At 50.0% G+C, this 13,014-nt stretch overlaps 1 protein-coding gene across 7 annotated transcripts in view; it reads right to left on the bottom strand.

Annotated features, from left to right (window-relative positions):
• The window catches only part of Agpat3 (1-acylglycerol-3-phosphate O-acyltransferase 3), a 73,428-nt gene that overhangs the window by 43,984 nt on the left and 16,430 nt on the right, over nucleotides 1–13,014 (bottom strand). For 4 of the 7 annotated variants that reach the window (XM_075979804.1, XM_075979806.1, XM_075979802.1 and 1 more), the window contains one exon: nucleotides 10,052–10,112. The gene's annotated coding sequence lies outside the window, so the exon portion shown is untranslated. Of the gene's footprint in view, nucleotides 1–64; nucleotides 123–848; nucleotides 901–10,051; nucleotides 10,113–12,119; nucleotides 12,263–13,014 lie in introns of those variants that run through there. The other 3 variants (XM_075979808.1, XM_075979805.1, XM_075979807.1) reach the window with 3 other exon arrangements.

The following is a 13,014-nucleotide window of genomic DNA, read 5'->3' as shown; positions in this document are numbered from 1 at the left end:
CCTAGTACAGCTCAGAGTTCCTTGTCTCCTAAAGATCTCAGTAATTCTGCTGTATAAAACATACCTTACTAAAGGACCTGCCGGTCTGAGTTTATTCCAATTTTTGGGTCCTATGCAGGCACCTGTGGAGAAAGTGAGTGCAAGGCCTAAGATCATAGCCCTCATCTTAGCCACACTGAATGGACACCCCTTCCCTCATGCCCATTCCAGATGACGGTGGTCCAAGAGAAACACTGGCTCTCCAAAAGACAGCAAGTGACAACCCTATCAGTGTGCTTCTGCAAGCATGAGACCAGTTGCCCAAAGATCGGTTACCCAAGAGCTCATTTCACAATCATGGGAACAGAGCCGAGAGAGTGCTGCAAGCAGGCATTAGCGCCTCAGGACGAGCGATATCAGCAGCACACAGCACCAGTTCAAACCACAGCAGCGACATGAAGCTGAAACAACATTCTCCATAAGCAGCGCAAAAACCCAGGAGGAGGACACTAACCCAAAGGTGTGTTTCATCCACCCTATACACTCAGAACGCCAGGTCAGCTATGTGAGTATCAGAAAGACACTGGGAGCTGCCATGCTGCGTCCCACCCACCCTGTGCAGTCCAGGAACAGTCAAACTCAAAGCCTCAGTTTATCCTCACTGCCTTCCAAGGGTGCAGGCGCAGCAACTATGTAAGGCTGGAGGCCACCACGCTGGCAGCCTGGCTCTGTTATCTTCTTTACTCAGTGACATCTGTCTGCACAGAGATGAGGCACTCAGGGAAGTCCTGCTGCCATGGCAGCAGCAGCAGCGGCAGACATCCCAAAGAATGCACCTGAAGAGGCTAGTCACAGAAAGTGTCACTCACCCAAGTTTTCAAGGGGCCTGCTTTGGAACTCGGGCCAGGAGGAACCACAAGTCTGAAAAACAGAGTGGAGGAAGACCCTCATCTAGTAGCCAGGATGGGGGTAGGGGATTTGGAGAGGGCCACCCATCAAGGGGTAGACTTAAGACCAGCAGGGTCTAAGAGATGCCCCTATGACTCCCCTTCAGTACCATGTGGGTACACTAACCTCAACAAGGTGGGGTTGGAGCACAGTCACCCTTACTTGTACAGGCAGGCCGATCACCAGCAGAGCTGCAGGTGGCTCCAGAGGTGTCAGGAGGCTTTTATCCCCATTCAGCCCTCCCACACTGGGAGGAGCAGGACCCAGGTCCTGTACCTGGATCACACCAGACCAGTCTTTGGACCAGAGGCAGAGTGGGGTGTGGCCCAGCCAGCCTTCTGTCCACACCCACCAATTACCCGCATGTGCCCCTGTTCCAGTGCCCAAAATGGGCCCCCCCAGAAAAGGTCCTTATCTAACTGCCCATAATGAAACCTGGTTTGACAACACACGCATTCCACTCAATCAGAAGCATAGTAACAGCTAGAGAGGAAGGGGCTCCGGATGGAGGGCAGAGAAGTAGTGAGAGAAGAAAATGTCTCTTTCTCCACAGCCCAGTGAAGGACAGAGGCTCCTCAAGCCTCCCTCTCCCCAAACCCATTCCTCCCTTCTTCCTTGCTTCCTGACCATAGTCTGGGAGCCATGTCTAGGAAAGCTGTGGCTCAACAGCACAGAATAGCCTGGCCGTTTCAGGCAGGATAGCCACTAAAAGGGTTTTACAGTGAACAAAGCCAAGGCGAGTGTCAAGTGCCCCTGGATCACAAGTGAAGACAGAAATGGAAGCAAGCAGTGCTAGGACCCGAGTCCCTGCAGCACAGCCTCACTCCTCTCTGACACAGGGAGCACTCTCGGAAGAGAATCCTGATCCTCAAGGCAGACTTCTTGGTCTTGGTCCCCAGCCTGGCATTGACAGTCGGGCTCCTTACAACATGGACTCATGGTTTAGAAGTTCCTAACCAGCTCTTTCAGTCACGCCATGACATGGTAATGAGGGCTTAGGTGAGCCAGCCACTACAGCCTTGGGCTGGGGCTGGCGGCCAGGGAGACCACGATAAGAGAACTGACATAACACGCTGAGCCTGAGAGGAGAGAAAGTGGGGAACATCCTTGAACGCACTGGCACAGGAGACAGCTTCCTGAACACAACACCGATAGCACAGGCACTGGCATCAACAACTACTAGATGGGACCTCATGAAACTGGAAAGCTTTTGAAAGAAAAACACCACCACCATCACGGCAACAACACGGCAGCCTATAGAATGAGAAAGGATCTTCACCAGCTCCACATCTGATAAAGGGTTATTATCCAAAATATATAAAGAACTTAAGAAACTAGACATCTACAAACCAAATAATCAAATTTTTAAAATGAAGTACAGATCTAATTAGAGAATTTTCAATAGAGGAATCTCGAATGGCTGAGAAACACTAAATGTTTAACATCCTTAGCTATTAGGGAACTATAAATCAAAACTACTTCAAGATTCTATCTTACATTTGTCAGAACAGCTAAGGTCAATAACACAAGTGACAGACAGCTCATGTTGGTGAGGCTGTGGAGAAAGGGAACATTCCTCCATGGCTGGTGGGAATAAAAACTTATACAGCTACAATTGAGGAAATTAATACAATGATTTCTCAGAAAATTGGGAATCGATCTACCTCAAGATTTAGCTATACCACTCTTGGGCATATACCCATCCTACCACAAGGACACTTGCTCAACTATGTTCACAGTGGCTTTATTCCTATAGTCAAGAACTGGAAACAACCTAAATGTTCCTCAACTAAAGAATGGATGAAGAAGCTGGGCGGTGGTGGAGCGCGCCTTTAATCCCAGCACTCGGGAGACAGAGGCAGGCGGATCTGTGAGTTCAAGGCCAGCCTGGGCTACAAAGCTACAAAGAAACTCTGTCTCAAAAAAACACACCAAAAATTGGCTGAAGAAAATGTGGTACATTTACACAATGGAGTACTACTCAGCTGTTAAAAAAAATGACATCATGAAATTCGCAGGCAAACGGAAGGAACTAGAAAAAAATTATCCCAAGTGAAGTAATCCAGACCCGAAAGACAAAGACAAACATGGTATCTACTCACTTAGAAGTGGATATTGATATTAGCAGCTCAGTAAGACCCAGAGAGGCTAAGCAACAAGACAGGCTCCCGGGGAGGGGGACAGAGAGTAGATTTTGTGAGTGTTTTGTGAGTGGACTGGTGGCGGTGAGGAGGGGACTGGAGGGGGAGAGTGCCGGAGAAGATGACTGGAACTGGAGGGCATTGGCGGGGGGGGGGGTTGATGTGAAGACCTAGTGCAGTGGAAACTCCCTGGAATATACGAGGGTGACCCTAGAGAGGACTCCTAGTGATGGGGGATACAGAGCCTGAACCATCCACCTTCTGTAAACAGGCAAGGCTTCCAGTGGTGAGGCTGGGACATCAACCCAGTCAAGAAAGCTTCTACCTAGCTGGGCGGTGGTGGGTGGCGCACGCCTTTAATCCCAGCACTTGGGAGGCAGAGGCAGGAGGATCTCTGAGTTCAAGACCAGCCTGGTCTACAAGAGCTAGTTCCAGGACAGGCTCCAAACCTGTCTCGAAAAACCAAAAAAAAAAAAAAAAAAAAAAAAAAGAAAGAAAGCTTCTACCTATATTCCGTCCTGCCTGCAAGATGTGCTGAGGCAATGATGGCACAGAAGCTGTGGGCGTGGCCAACCAATGACGGATCTGATGTGAGGCCCATGCCACAAGAGGGAGCCCATACCCAACGCTGCCTGGATGACCAGGAATCTGAGGCTGGATAGGCTAGAGACTTATGGTAGAACCAAACACAATTATGGAAATAATAATAATAAATCAATGAAATGATTGCTAATGATGTTCTGCTGTAATCATAGATCAGTCATCATCAGAGAGGTTGCCTCTGGCAGCTGATGGGAACAGATGCAGGGAACATCAGGTGGGGAGAGAGCCCAGGTGGAGCCCACTGGGAGAGCATGGTCCGTGGAATCAACTAAGTAGGCCTCATGGGAACTCACAGAGACTGAAACAGCAGTCATAGAGCCTACATAGATCTACGCTATGTTCTCTGCATATATGTTATGGTTGTGGGCTTGGTGTTTTGGGGGGACTCCTGACAGTAGGAATGGGGGTGACTGACTCTTTTGCCTATTCTTGAGATCCTTTTCTTCTTATTGGATTGCTTCACCCAACCTTGATGTGAGGGTTTGTGCCTGATCTTATTTTATCTTGTTATGCCCGTTTGGTTGATGTTTCTGGGAGGCCTTCTTTTTTCTTGGGGGGAACCAAGGGGGACTAAGAGAGAGGGGTAGTGGGGAGGGACTAGGAGGAGTGGAGGGAGAGAAAGCTGCAGTTAGGATGTATTATATGAGAGAAGAATAAATAAAAATTTTAAAGGATTTATTAATTTGTATTTTATGTGTGTTTCTTTGTATCTGTATATGTATACCATGTACATGCAATGCCCACAGAAGCCAGAATAGGGTATCATATCCCATGGGACTGGAGTTACTGGTGGTTGTGAGCCACCATGTAGGTGCTGGGAACTAAACCCAAGTCCTCTGCAAGAGCAACAAGTATTCTTAACCACTGAGCCATTTCTCCAGTTCCCTAGTCTTCTTTTACTAGAACAAAAATGTCTGCAAGAGGTCCCAATAGCAGATGTCATGAGACAGGCGATTTCATGAGTCCGCTGGTATATCTGAATGCCACTTCGTAGACAGGCGATTTCCTGAGTCCGCTGGTATATCTAAATGCCACTTCTTAGACAGGCGATTTCCTGAGTCCGCTGGTATATCTAAATGCCACTTCTTAGACAGGCGATTTCCTGAGTCTGCTGGTATATCTAAACGCCACTTCTTAGGCGATTTCCTGAGTCTGCTGGTATATCTGAACGCCACTTCTTAGAAGCAGAAAAAGACACTCCACAGAGTGAGGCCAGTGGGACATGGGACCTGAATGGCAGCCTGTCACTATTCTCGGTGCCACAGGTTCAGCCCCGCCCCTGCCCAGAGCTGAGAGGCCTATCTCAGGCCCACAGCTGTGGGGCCCTACTTTCCTCATTCATTTATTTACATCAGCAGCAAAGAAACAGTCAGGGCGAAGGCAGAAGCAGAGACAGCAGCAGCATTAGCTCAGACATCGAAGGAACAGCTACCCTTGCTCACTCAGAAAAGAGTTTCTCTTTATAAACACACAGGTTGGCACCTTTTCCCCTTCCCATGCCTGCTCTGGTGGGGCTGTCCTGCACCTGTGTGCCACACACTCATGAACAGTCTCAAGAACAGGATTCCCAGTATTGCACGCCAACCTTTGGGAGGGGTCAACCCCCATGGCAAGGCTGGTTGCACGTGTGTTATATAGGTGGTTAGCTGCATCCTTGGCTCCACCCATAGGAGGCCAGGATCCCAGTGCCTCCTAGAGTGCCAAATAAAACCAATTCCTAACACTGCCAAATGGACTTAGCCTGGTTGAGAAGAATGACAGATCTAACTCCCCAACAAAAGCTCTTCCATCAAGAGGCCCAGGCCTGAGCTCGCAGGAATACGAGAATGAAGTCCCTTCCAGGAGTTTAGCTGGCAGAGCAGGCAACGCTCCAAGGCCACAGCCCATAACATTTAGCTCTGAGGAAATCCAATGGGCTTACAGCATTTCTTTGGTGTGAACACTGGACTGCTGCCTAACAAAGCTCAAACGTACTTCCTGATTAGACAGTCATGCAGGAGTCAATTTATGATATTCGATGTATGCATTATAGTAAGTTACCTGAGCTGACACTTCTGCTCTGGCACCTTGCTCCAACCAGCACGTTACTAACAGGAGATGCAGGAAGTTCCAGGAACGAGAGGGGCTCTTTGAAAAGGCCCATCTCACTCGAGTAGATAAGACAGCCTGCAGATTAGCCCGGACTTATGCAACAAACCCAAATGCCATCAAAGCTGCTTTGTCCAGGACACAGGAAGGTGAACCACAGAAAGTCAATCAATGTGACTATTGACAATAAAAGATAAAGGGAGAGAAATAACAGGATAGTATTATGAGACGTTAGGAAGAGCAGGTCTGAAGTCAACCCAAGAGTGCTGAAGGCACTCATATCATTGTGGCTCATGCTCTGGAGCCCATCCACAGCCATTGTGTGAGGAAGGACAGGAAGTTAGAACTGGTAGGGTTACACTTGCCTGAAGCCTCAGCATCCAGGACGCTGAGGCAGGGGGATACTAGAGCTCATCTTAAACAGAGGTCAGAGGAAGAAAATACATGAGTTTTCAGTGTTGGTGGGTGACAGGACTGTCTCAGGAAACCTGAGATGTTCTCAACGCCAGTCTAAGAGACAGTGCATCCCACAAGGCTTCGGTGTGGAATGCCATGCTCCCGTGAACACAACCCATCTCCTCAGGGTTCCATTCAGCTGGGGGGACAGATGCAGAGAGGCAGTTCTGCGTTACAGGGAAGGCAAAGTTCACTTCCACGGAGACAGCCCTACTGGGGCAGCCTGCAGGGCAGTGAGGCCCAGGGCTGTCAAGTTATCTGGACAGGTGGATGCTGGCCCCAGTTGGCCATCACGGGAAGATGAGTGTGTGCCAGCTCTCCACTGCTTTCTAAACACAGGCATGGGTTAACTACCCCAGAGCCATCACAGGGGCTGAAACGCACAGCTATGTGCATGAGTATGTTCACAGGAACAGGCATTGGTGAGAGTGTGTACACGTTAGGACATTAGTGAAACAAGAAGGGCTTTTTAAAAGGAGGCGGGTCTGTGCACACTGAAAGTTAAACCAGCTCTGGCGGCTGCCCCACATAGCTTCAGGTGAGAACTATTTCCTGGTTTGTTTATTTGTTTGTTTTAATTTTTGTTTGCTTGTTTGAAGCAAGGTACAACCTAGGCCAAGTCCAGGCTGTTCTCAAACTTGCTGTGTAGCAGAGGATGACCTTGAACTCCTGACCCCTGCCTCTGCATCCTGAGCACTGTGATTACAGGCATGGTCATCATGCCTGCTTTATGCAGTGCTGGGGAATCAAGCCCAGGGCTTCATCCATGCTGGGTTAGTGCTCAAACAGCATAGCCCTAGCCCCTTTGTATGTTCTTAGGAGCTTTTTGTGAGTTCTGGAAGATAAATTACAAGCCACTCCGGGCTTGTGGATCCTCCCAGAAGAGTGAGCTTCGAGATGGAGTAAGGAACATAGCTTTATTTATTATATTTGGTCCTGGTTCAATTTTTACAAGCATATGCTACTTCTATAATTAAAACTTAAGTGTGGAGAAGAAAGTTAACTGGCTTACACATCAGGCTTCTACCTTTTGTGTCTGCACAGCGTCAGTCTGCCCACTCAGTCAGCACTGATAAGACTCATCTCTCCTTTCAGGAAAAGCACTTCCCTTTGCAGGATGTCTACCATTACTAGACAGCGACATCTGTGCCCTTTGCGCTCCACTCACACAACCCTTGGGAACACAAAGATAATCCCTGCCCAGCACAGCAAGATGCAGGAGCTGTACAATGGTTGGGGTGGGGGGGTCTCAGCCTTTAGTAAACTCCCCTTTTCTGCTTCTGGAGGGAACATTGGGCCTCCGGCATCCACCCAGCACCTGCTCCCTTCTTGCAACCTTTGTCACAAGGGCAACACACCTGGGCTGCAGTGCTTAAATGAGAATTGTTCCCTATTGCACCAAGAGACACAAGGAAGAGCCCCTCTGGAAAGCTCCACTCCTCTGGAGATTTCTGCCCCCTTCCCAACCTGACTGGAAACAGCCTGAGCTTAATGGCTAGGCCTTGCTGGGAAGTAACTGTCCCTGGTATAGACTCAGAAAGGCTCTGCTAGGGACAGGCTGCACTTCCTGGAGTCCTGTGTGTGTGTCTCTGAGTAACCACACACACACCACCTCCTGTCCCCCACCCCCTCCCAACTGCTAATTCAGCTTGGCACCAAATCCCCTTTGGCCAATTACTTTGCACTGTTAGGTAAAGGCTCCAGCACTCCCTGAAGAGTCTCGCTGAGGCCCGGATCTTCAAAGAACTTCCTCCCACACCAAGACTCTCTGAATGTCAGGTATCCCAGCACCCACCCTGGCTCTGTCCCTGGAGCATGCACCCTTTGGGTGTTTACTAGCTATCTGAACAGCTTTGTTTGTTTAATTCTTTAATTATTTTACATGCATTTATTTGGTGTTGCCTGTCACAGCATGCATGTGGAGGTCAAAGGACAACATCCAGGAGTCGGTTCTTTCCTTCCACCATGTAGTTTCCTGTATCAAACTCAGGTCGTCAGGCTTTACAGGAAGTGCCTTGACTCATTGACGAGATGTCACTGGCCCTTGCACAGCTTTCAAGAGACACCAGTTGTAGGAAACAAATGTGTTGCCATAAATTTCAGTATGGTGATGGGTAGTGGGGACGGATGAAGCCCCAGCCATCTGACTGTTCCTGTCCTGGCTCTTACTCAGAGTTGGGGGTCTGTGCATTGTGGACATTGAGCTGACCGCGGATACTGTGCTATAGATCCAACTTGAGAAGCAGCAATGTTCTCAGCCTGAGGCTCTTCTCCCAACTCATTTCCCAGCCCTCAGATGTGACAGAACCAGAGTCCCTGTCCCATGGTGAGGGATACCCAGCGCCTCTCACAACTGACTTTCTACACAACTATGCCAGACTCTGCCCCCGTCCCCAGACTCAGAGGGGTCACAGCACCAGCACGGGCCCATCTGGGCAGCCTGCCGTCCCACCCTCAACTGGTCTGGGTGGGACCTGACTGGAGTTATCTGTATGCCTTTGGTGAGAAGTCCTGGTCCACAACCATGTGGCTCTGTATAAGCGGAATGTTTACTTTGCAGAAACAGCAGGAATATATGTGCATATGTGTATATGAAGCTGGAGGGGCTGCCCAGGGCTGCCCAGAGCGCCAGCCAGTCCGAGCTACTGTGGGCACCTGTCTGACCAGCATTCGATTTGGGCACAAAGGAGAGGTTAGAAATTATTTTCAGGAGATCATAGCTATAAACAGAAAAGGTATGGGACTAGAATTTGGTTGCAGTAGTTCTAATTATATTTGGGGGGAGGGAGGGCTTAAGCCAGGGTCCCACTCTGTAGCCTCACAGGCCCAGATCCATGCTGCTCCTGCCACAGCCTCTCGAGTACTGGCAGCTGTGTGTTATCACAAAGACCCGGCTCCTACTTAGACAAATGTGCTTGTTGTTGTTGGAAATAAAAGAGTGGGTTTCAGCATACCCTTGGCCACAATTTGGCCCAGAAAGTTAAACTACCTGCCCACTGCCTTCTAAGAACTGGAACTCTGACCTAAACCATGAACTTGCAGTCTGGACCAAGGAATCAGCTGCACGAGCAGCACCCGTTCTGAAGATATCTCCTGGATCATGGAGGAAAAGCAGGCGGCCACCTGATTCAGGTTTGACCACTGAGGATGAGTCTGTGGCTCGAGCTCCTTCACTAACAGGCCCTGGGGATGACACGAAGCTCCAAAGGAAGAGGGCACAGGAGCAGGGAGTGATGTCTCCCAGTCACACAGAGTGCTGGGCTCTTGCTCTCAGGTCTGGTGGCACAGAACCCACTTCCTGACTGACCCAGCTATGGAGGGCAGTTTTCCACCAAAACCAGTCCCTGTGACCTCCGGAAGGAGGTGCACCCACCCTGTTTCCTCCAGAAAGCAACTCTGACCCCCAGGTCATATGCTCAGGTCTTGGCTATCAGATGGCTGTCAGCTAGTCTCAAGGAGACCGGTGGGCTACTGGAGCCATTCTGCCCAGGAGATGCCATGCGAGAGCCTCCTGGCAGCCACCTCAGCCCAGCATCCTCGCCCTTCACAGCTTCTTCCTCAGACAAGTGATAAACAGCTGTAGACCATAGAGCACATTGAAGCATGTACTGCTGGTCAAAATCAGCACGAGTATTAAGACCTGGCCATGCCCAGGGCTCTGGTGGGCCCACTAACCCTATCTAATTTGTGGGCACTTTGGGGTCAAAGGCTGATGGTCTTCCACTAACTGGAGCTGGCCATGTCACTCAGGGGACTCACACCCAGGCTCTGCCCACGACAAACACACAGACTTGCAGGAACAAACTCATGAAACCCACTACACTGTCTTCACTTACCAAGGCACGGGGTAGTAGGGCCAGGTGATGGCTGTCCTCAAGGGTGTCCGACCTGCAGGGCCTAGAAGAGAAAGACATGGCCGTGAATGTGGCATACAGGGCTTAGGTGATGCAATTTCCCTCAAGGAGGAAAAGCAAGAGCTATGTAGAAACTTCCCCAGGAATTCAAGCCAACTCCAGGATTATGGCCCCTAGTGACTCATCAAAGAGCATGGCTAAGCTGGGTCTCTCCGGGGGAGCCGGAGAGCCTAATATTAATCAATAAATCAAAGGGAAACAGCAAGCATGGTTTCAAAACCAAAAGAGTGCTGACTTCACACCACATGCAGTACCTCCGAGACAGCCTCGCTCAGGTACCCTAGGCTGACTTCACACTGGCTATGGAGCCAAGGTTGGCCTTGATCTCCTCGTTTTCCTGGCTCAGTCTTCCAGATCCTGGGATTACAGGTGTAAGGCAACACCCCTGGCTCTCCAGCTTTCTTATGAACAACTCTGAAGAGTTGAAGCTATAGCAATAAACATCTGGCTAAGAGTATCTAGATTTTCTAGATTTGCCTTGTTCTTTTTTCTTTTTTTCTGGTTTTTCGAGACAGGGTTTCTCAGTAGCTTTGGAGCCAGTCCTGGAACTTGCTCTTGTAGACCAGGCTGGCCTGGAACTCATAGAGATCCACCTGCCTCTAGTTCCAGAGTGCTGGGATTAAAGACGTGCGCCAACACTGCCAGGCAAATTTAGCATTTGCCAAATGTCTGGTGCACACACACACATACGTGTGTTCTCTCCTGAGCCCTCTGGGGGCTCCTTTCAAACCCTGCACTACCTGACGCCCATACCCCGGCCTGGCTCTCTTAACAGCACTGTTCACAACCACAACACCGTGAGTATGTGGGGATGAAATGGCTCCCCCCTCACACCATCCAGCAGCCGATCCACATGTAATCTTCTCCAAATGTCACAGAAACACTCTCAGGCCTGATTTTTGAGTGTCTCTAGCAAGGCTCAATCCTGGCACCTGGCCGTTCTGCCAGGCCCCTTCTGTCTGGAGCTGAGACTGGCAGCTGTACAGGGAAGACAGAAGAACCTCTGGCTCCCGAATCAGTCTGCTGCCAGTCCTCTAGAGCATGGGCAGTGAGGAGACTGAGCTAGCAGAACACACTCCGAGCATTTTCGGGGAAAGCAGGGCTCCGCTTTGGAAGGAAAGTTAACATAGGACAGCTAACTCTGAACTCTGTAGTGATGGAGGGCAAGGAGAGCTGAGAAGAAACAAGTTACAAATTAGCTAGCACCCTGACTCAAGGACAAACTCAGCTCTTTGTGCCTCTGAGACCAGCACAAGACCTTTCAGCGCCACTGGGGAAAAAGGCTGTGCCAGGAAAAGGGCCCCAAGCAGTGAGCCAGGTAAGCTAGGCCCTGGCGGGCGGGAGCTAATGGCCACAGATTGCTGCGATTAGAAGGACATGCTCCACTGAGCAGAAAGTGACGTCTAGAGTCCTGATACGGAGTTGTTGGTCACCAGAAGCCTTTTCACTGACAAGCATTACCCAATGCCTCGCCACCTACATCTCTCTAGGGCATGGGAGGTGGGGAGGGGCACTGGGGAGCCAGGCCAGAGGAGCCAAAAGAAAGTGCCAGGAGCCTGGGATGGACATGTGACTTGGCCCCAGCTCTGTGGTTGTTTGGGATGGCCAAACTCAGCTGAGTTGAAAACAGGAACAAGTCCATGCCTGCTGACACAGATCCTGTCATGGGGTCTAGCTGCTAACACTACACAGGGTACCCCACTTTTCAGCAGCACAGACACTAGGACCCTCTACCCAGGGCTCAGCTGGGAATCCCAGGGCTGTGGATAAAGAAGTTGGGGCTCTGGGCATGCCTCAAAGGGCCTAGGCCACAACTGCCCTTGAGAGGTCAGAGCAGAGCTCCGAGGTGAACATCACAGCCAGGAAGGAACAAGGAATACACCATTAATGTCACAGCCACATGTAGAGGCTTATTTCGTGTCTGTTGTGTGTCTGGGCTGGGATGGAGCTGTCCCAGCTCAGGGCCTCACACAGAAAGGAAATGCAGTACCTTCTCGGCTGCAGGCAAACATGGACTGGAGAAACTGGGCAGGGTGACGGCTGCCTGGCATTCATTCTGAGTCCCAGGAATCCAGGAATCACGTGAGGACATTGCTAACCAATCACCTTAGGGTCCCAAGAGCAGAGATGACAGACAGAGCTGGACAGCTGCCTCCTGTAATCCATCCAGATGTGCATTTTACCAAATGTAACCTAGGGATCATGTCCCACTGCTGGCTCCCGATACATTAGGTTTGCTTATGGAAAGAGCACCTGTTGTCACAGTGAAGGGACAGACACGCTGCTGTCTCTTGAGTAGGCCTTACCAGGCACCAATCCTTAGAGCTCAGAACTTCACTCCCAAATGGCTAGAGAGGCCCAATACCTGGTTTCCCAGGCACTGAATCTCCAGGAATGCCTGCTAACCAATATTCAGGAAGATGAATTTTGCCCTGACCACCCCACCAGGGATGGCAACTACGCTCTCCTCTGCCCTTCCTGGGCATCTTGAGTTGGAGGGGACCATTCTGCAGCCAACACAGATATGCCCAAGCATTCTCACACAGAGGTGGGTGCCATTTTTAAGTCCTAGGTTCAGCCTATGAAATTCATTTCCATGCATATAAGGGACAGCACAAAGAACTTACTGTAACAATAGTCACTAAGGTCTGTTGACACCATGCTAGTGGCCAGAGACAGCCGGCCACCCAGCTACACCTTTTGCTTTTGGTAGATGTGGAGGAAGATGGAGCAACTGGCAGAATCACTACTAATAAACTTGTCCTATGTGAATGTAATTATATGCTTCTCAGTTTTGCTTCACAAGGCAACAGATGTGTATGTGACCCGTCTCCACACATCTACTGAACTGGGAAATTCTCATCTCAGGTCTTTAGCCCCTCCCC

Source organism: Microtus pennsylvanicus, chromosome 7, assembly GCF_037038515.1.
Source record: "Microtus pennsylvanicus isolate mMicPen1 chromosome 7, mMicPen1.hap1, whole genome shotgun sequence".
NCBI classification, from domain to species: domain Eukaryota; kingdom Metazoa; phylum Chordata; class Mammalia; order Rodentia; family Cricetidae; genus Microtus; species Microtus pennsylvanicus.
This window is presented reverse-complemented; position numbering and strand designations above follow the sequence as displayed.